The sequence below is a fragment of the Sciurus carolinensis genome, chromosome 6, assembly GCF_902686445.1.
Source record: "Sciurus carolinensis chromosome 6, mSciCar1.2, whole genome shotgun sequence".
Taxonomy (NCBI): Eukaryota; Metazoa; Chordata; class Mammalia; order Rodentia; family Sciuridae; genus Sciurus; species Sciurus carolinensis.
The window spans coordinates 76090813-76098092 of NC_062218.1; the positions used below are offsets into that span (position 1 = coordinate 76090813).

The 7280-nt window shown below is 37.2% G+C and overlaps 1 pseudogene; it reads right to left on the bottom strand.

Moving 5' to 3' along the window:
* Positions 1-449: 449 nt before the first annotated feature.
* Positions 450-827, bottom strand: LOC124986545 (mitochondrial import inner membrane translocase subunit TIM16-like; annotated as a pseudogene).
* Between the last annotated feature and the right edge of the window lie 6453 nt (positions 828-7280).

Sequence of the window (7280 nt, forward strand, 5' to 3'; positions counted from 1 at the left end):
CTAATATTTTTTAGTACAAAAAGAAAAGAGCTACCAAGCTATAATACTATGTAATATTTTGTAGTACAAAAAAAAAAAAAATACTACCAACTAAAAATAATACTATGCTTATATAGAAGATATAAAATATAATACTACATTTACATGTAGCATATAAAAATTAAGCTTAAAATAAGTAGAACTGGGAAATATTGAAGAGTTAATAATTAATAAATAAAATCAACATATTCCAAAGGTAATTTTTCATAAAAATTAATAAACTTGATTAAATTCCAGTAAGAAAAGGAGAGATAGAAAGGGGAAATGTAAACTACTAATATCAAAAACAAGAGAAGGGTCTTGTTTTTTAATGCAATCTGCCAATCTGTCTTTTTTTTTTTTTTTAATACTAAAGAGATTATTACCAAGCAAATAAGGTAAAAGGTGGCAGGGAGAGGGGAGACAAATGGTCATGTTTTGGGCATCTGCCCTTTCTTCCTCTCCTCCAGGGCCTGGATTCTGAGTGCCTCTTCCAGGCACTCCTTTGCGTGGACAACCTTGGACTATAGGTAGAAGGAGCCACCCAAGGATTTATCATTCACCTTAAACAGGTGTTCGTAGTTCTTCTGGACCTCTTCGGGGCTCAGCTTGGAGATGTTGACAATCTGCTGGGCCTCCTGAAGCCTGAGGCCAGGGAGGTTGGATGCAACTGCAGACTGGTGCCCAGCTGGTCCTTGGGCATCAGCTGCTGCCCTGCTAGCTGCAAACTCCTGCTGCAGGACCTGAACAAAGGCTCTGCCTATCACCTGCATGCCCATCACAATGATCTGGGTCAGGTACTTAGCCATGGTGGCCACTCTGCCTCAGGGGCACAAACTCCTGCTTCCTGGTTCCGCATGCCAGCTCAAGGGTGACCAGGAGGTCCCTGTGTCTTTTGATTGATGAGTTTAGTCCACTAATGTTCAAGGTTATTATTGAGGTACGATTTGTATTCCTGGTCATTTGGGTTTATTTCTAGCTTTTAATTTGAATTATTTTCTCCTTTGTTTGTCTATTCCTTTAGTGTAGTTCTTCCCTTTGCTGGCTTTCACTTTTATTTTTTTTATTTCATCTTCATGGAATATTTTATTGAGAATGTTTTGTAGTGCAGGCTTTCTAGTTGCAAATTCTTTTAACTTTTGTTTATCATGGAAGGTTTTTTATATAATCTCCAAATCTGAAGCTTAATTTTGTTGGATATAGGATTCTTGATTGGCATCCATTTAGTTTCAGAACTTGATCTGTTGTTCCAGGACCTCCTGTCTTTGAGGGTCTGGGTTGAGAAATCAGCTGAGATCCAAATTGGTTTTCCCTTGTATGTAATCTGATATTTTTTCTCTCACAGCCTTTAAAAGTCTATCCTTATTCTTTCTAGACATTATCATTATACTGTGACTTGAGGTGGATCTGTTATAATATTGTACATTTGGGGTCCTGGAAGCCTCTTGTGTTTGATTTTCCATTTCATTTTTTAGGTCTGGGAAATTTTTTGATATTATTTCATTGAAAAGATAGTGCATTCCTTTGGTTTGTATCTCTGCACCTTCATTTATCCCGATAAATCTTAAATTTGGTCTTTTCATGCTATCCCATAGTTTTTGGAAATTGTGTTCATGGTTTCTTAACATCTTCTTTCCGTGGTCAGTTCTATTTTCAAGATTATGTATTTTGTCTTCATTGCCTGAGGTGCTGTCTTCCAAGTGATCTAGACTGTTGGTGATGCTTTATATTGAATTTTTCATTTGGTTTATTGTTTCCTCCATTTCAAGAATTTCTGTTCCAATTTTTTTTTTCAGAATCTCTGTCTCTTTGTCAATCTTTTACTTCTTGTATTTTCTCCCTGATTTCATTTTTCATACTGTCCTTTACTTGACAGGTCAATTTAACTATGCACATTCTAAACTCCTTCTCTGACATTTCTTCCACTGGGGTGTCAATGGATTCCATTATTGGAGTGTCTTGTTTGGGACAATTTGTTTCCTTGTTTTTCATGTTGTTTGTGTGTCCACCCATCTAACAGTGTGGATCTGAGGCAGTAGAGTTTCTACCTTGTGGACTTACAGTGTCCATGAAGTGTACCTCACTGTTTAGGAAGAGACAAAAAAATAACGACAATTAATGCAAACAATATATAGCATTAAACCAAATAGTTCCTACTATAACATCTATAATGTTGATTAGCACAATATACAGAAATGGTATGATCAGTTATTGCCTATAATAAAAACAGCAAGTTTGCAAAAAGGTTTATAATTTCAAATGGTGGACGGGGAGAGAATAGATGTGATACAGGATGTGATGATTATGAAGGAGGAGAGAAGAAGAAGTAAAAAAGTAGAGTGAAAGAGAACAATATAGATTGGCTGTTAGCAGAAGAAAAGAGAGAATTAAGGGAAATGTAGAAACACACATGCACACACGTATATAAAGTAAATACTTAAAAAATTGAAAATAAAAATAAAAGAATATAAAACAAATTAAAAACATACTAATCAAACATCCTAGTTCACAAAAAAACTAATTCATGAAAAATAAATGGCTCCAAAAATGCTAGAAATGAGAAAAAAATATGAATATGTACAAATGTCCATTTACCATTAAGGTCACAATTAAAAAGGGGAAAATAATTTTTTTAAATAAAAGATCTTGATGAAATGTTAAAGAATTATTTCTGTCAGAGTTCAAGATATTCTCAGCTTCTCTTCCCAGCAGTTTTAGGTGGGGTCTTTTGGAACTTGATGCTCCACCCTCTGGATTGCTGGAGTGAGAGAGGTCATTCCATAGGCAGAGTTCCTGGAAGTAGGGTTTAGGCTTAGGTGGGCTCCAGGCTCTTTGCTGAATGCCAATCAGTCTGGAGAAATTAAATCAGTGCACCTCCAATGCCCAGTACTTACTGGTCCACAGTGGAAGATCCCTGTACCCCAGGGATTTCCCCTGAATTCTGCTTATTTGGTGGGGGACCCAATTCATAGTCCCCTACGTCACCTTTGGACCCCATGTTTCTGATCTTAGGTTTAGTCTTCAAACAATTTCTCTTGCTCCTGCCCTTCCAAGTTCCCAGCTAGATGCGTCTCTTCCAGCAGGTCTTGCAAGCAGTCGAATTGGAGGGCAGGGGGTATAGCTGGATGGGTTTTCACAACCAGTTGTCCCCTGTGTAAACCTCTCTCCACGTTTGATTTTCTTCTCATCATTTGAGCACACTCTATGTTGTGCAGTGTGCGTTTCCTGGGCTTGTATTTTGGGTCAAACTCAGGTTTGCCAAGAATCGGCTTCCTTAACTGCTGGCTCCTGTGTCACAGCTACAAAATAATTCCTTCCTTGGTCCTCCACATGCCACCTGCAGAGATGGCAACTTCTTTCTCCACACACGGATATTGTACACTGCATCCTTCAGGTTTGTTGGGCAATGTCCTTGCTCTCTAAACATCATACTCAGATATACCTCAGGCCTTCCAAAAATGTGGGTTCCTTTAATTGCCTTATCCCTCCACTATGCTCATGGATGAAACATTCAGGCTGGTGCTTCCTGTCCAGCTGTGGCAGTGGCTGTGCCACTGGGGATTTCTTCCTTATTTTTGATAGCCAACCTCCTGAGTCCCAATCTGCTTTGAATGTCCAGTTTTAAATTCCGGTTAAGTCCCCTTGCTTTTTTTGTTCACCCACCTTGCCGAGAAGTTGCCTGTTCGTCTTCTTGGTTTTACTCCACAGAGCAGCCAGGAAAGCGACCTCCTATATTCTGCCATCTTAAAAACTCTCTTGGATCAGCTTAATTTCAAAGCTGCTAAACAGAGTTGATAGGCTCATTTTCTGTTCTTTTAAAAAATCAAGGGCTCACCCTTCAATCAAATATCCTTACTTCAACACAACTTCTTGAAGATAAAAGTATACAAACATTATATAACTTCAAACTCAAAAACAGGAAAACTCGAACAGCAGATCAGAAGAAACACAAACACTGCATGAGAAATCCCATTGGAAAAAGTAGCAAGTAGACCAAATGCAGGAAGATGAGTATGGTCATGATTATAACTACAATACAGATTGGAAAAAGTGAAATACACCAGATAGTGTTTCAATAAAAACCCAAATTTTTCTGGGAAATGAGACAGTTTTTAAAATATGCAAATGTTTAGCTTTTTTTAATAAAACAAATTCATCAAAAGAAAGTCACTAGGTTAAGGAACTGAACAGACACTTCACAGAAGAAATAAAATCAATCAACAAACATGAAAAAACGTTCATCATGTTAAGCAATTAGAGAAATGCAAATCGAAACTACTCTACATTTTCATCTCACTTCATTCAGAATGGCAATTATCAAGAATACAAGCAATAATAGATGTTGGCGAGGATGTAGGGGAAAAGGCACACTCGTACATTGTTGGTGGGACTGCAAATTGGTGTAACCACTATGGAAAGTAGTATGGAGATTCCTAAGAAAACATGGAATGGACCACCACTTGACCTAATCATCCACTCCTAGGTTTATATCCAAAGGACTTAAAATCAGCATAGTAGAGTGACACAGCCACATCAATGTCTATAGCAGCTCAATTCACAATAACTAAACTATGGAACCAACCTCAATGCCCTTCAACAGATGAATGGATAAAGAAACTGTGGTATATATACACAATGTAATGTTACTCAACCTGAAAGATAAATAAAATTATGACATTTCCAGGTAAGTGGATGGAGCTAGAGAATATCATGCTTAGTGAAATAAACCAAACCCCAAATCCAAAGACCAAATGTTTTCTCTGATAAGTGGATGCTGATCCATAAAGGAGGAGGGAGGGACTGGTAGGGAAGAATGAAGGAACTTTGCATTGTGCAGAGGGGGTGAGGGGAAAGGAGAGGGTGTGGGGTGAAAAGGATTATGGGATGAGACAGACACTATTACCCTATATACATGTATGATTACACTACCTGTGTGACTGTAGCATGTACAGAGGAATGAGAAGTGTGATCCATTTGTGTACAATGTGTCAAAATGCATTCTACCGCCATGTATAACTAATTAGAACAAATTAAAAAATAAACACACACACACACACACACATACACAGAAAAAATGTCCCTATTTCAAGAATGTGTCAGTACGAGCTATTTTTATTCAATAGATTGCCCCTAAACATATAAACCTGAAAAAGTCCTATGTATTCTTATAATTTTATAATAAGAACCAGAATCACTACTTAACTGAATGATAATTATGAACTTTTTTAACATAGCAAATAAATTGATCAAAAGATGTTTATTAAGGCTCTAAAACATGTGTCAGACTGCTTAAGACTCAGGTGTTGCCTTGACCTCTGAGAAAATAAAGATACAGACTCTAAGTAGTGCAGGTAGTGAAAGACTAGACAATGAGTAGGCAATAAAAAAGTACACACGTTGTTGAAAGATTGGTGAGGCTCAATACCAGAAATCCCCTTGGAACGTCAAAAGAAATTTTCTTGAAAATTACTTAAATGTGCCAGGTGATTTTTGTGGTCTACCTAGTAAAATATATATTATCTATAGAAATGTGATTATTCCAGGTCAGTTAATGCTATTATCCCATTACTTGTTTTTGAACTGTAGAGATCTAAATTAATATTTATATAAGCCTTTTTCACAGATATTAAATAGTCCAGTAAGGAAGTATGTTCATTATTTATTATTTCTGAGACACAAATGAGAACCTAGAATTTAATGAAAGATAAATCTGGGACTCAAATTTGAATGCTCTGACTTTAGATCCCTTGTTGCCTTTTGTTCTATGAAGTATTCAAAACTAGATTAGACTCATTAAAGTTCTCCTCCACAGAAGCAAAATGGTATGAGATATATTTTAAACATAGATAAGTAGAGACAAAATGGAAAAAAAAAATTGGTTTTTGTTGATTTGACTGAAATGACAAAAAACTCTTTTTTTAAAAAATGTTGAATTTAATAGTTTTAGAAAACTTGTTAAAAAGTAGGAATGAAGCTGGGCATGGTGGTACACGCCTATAGTCCCAGCAATTCGAGAGTCTGAGGCAGGAGAATTACAAGTTCAAGGCCAGCCTTAGGAACTTAGCAAGACCCTAAGCAATTTAGAAAGACTCTGTCTCAAAATAAAATTTTTAAAAGGCTGAATGTGATTAAGTATCCCTGAGTTCAATCCCTGGTACCCTAAAAAAGAAAAGTAGGAATGAAGCAACATACATCCATAGAGTCCAAAGAGTTTTGTTTTTGTTTTATTTTTAATGAGAAGTGGCTTATTTTCTTCATCGTTAATTCACAAAACAAATAAAAACATACTGGTGTTATACCTCAGACATGAATCTTTTGAGATATATGTGCAATTTAGGAAAATAAAACCATTACTGAAATATTTGATCTCTAAAAGAGTCCTTTCAACATTAATTTCCCCAGATTAAGTTCATTTAACTTCAGATTTTTGGAATTGTTTTCCAAAACATAAATGAGGTGTATTCCATAAATCCATTTTAAACTATATGTTGAGTACACCCCTCTCTGGTGGGCAGTTGCTCTTTGATTTACGCTGGTGTCCTACTGACTCCAAAGCTCACAGTGAATGGTCAGCATGGAAGGGACTTTCTGTGGGACTTGTGGTTATCAAGGGCTATGTTCCAGAGCCAAGCTGCTCAAATACACAGTGAAAAGAAGCATCATCTGTACCTCATGGTTCTTTTAAGAGTTTGCCCCACCCTTGTACCCAGGGCTCTCCACTTTCAATGCCTTCTTCTTTATTGTCATCCTCAATACCAATAAACATTTGTCAAATGCTCTTCCTGAGAATCTTTCCTCCCTCCTACATTTCTCTCACTCTCCAGACATCTTGTTAAATTTCTAGAAAGAACAGTGATGGTTAAGGTTTCCACATCTATATCTTCCTCTCATTCACCACAATCTGACCTCCACTCTCACTGCTCCACTAAACATTTCCCAAAACCTCTCCAAGGACGTGGGTATGCACCATTTTTGTCCTCCTTGTGTCAAGTGCCTGCTGAAACTGAGCTGCTCCACCCTCAGCATCACTCTCCTCCTGCTTCAGTCTTTCCTTTCTTTTGCTGAATACTGAAATGTAAGTGTCTTCCATACTCAGACCTCCTTTCTTTGGCTGGCCCTGGACAATCTCTTTCATTGAGGCTCTGTGGGATCTGTATATACTAACACTCCACAATTTACCTCCCTTTTTTGACCTTTGAGAACCTGATCTTTCTACCTAGACATGCCTTCATCACCTCAGCATCAGCATTCCAAAATCCAAA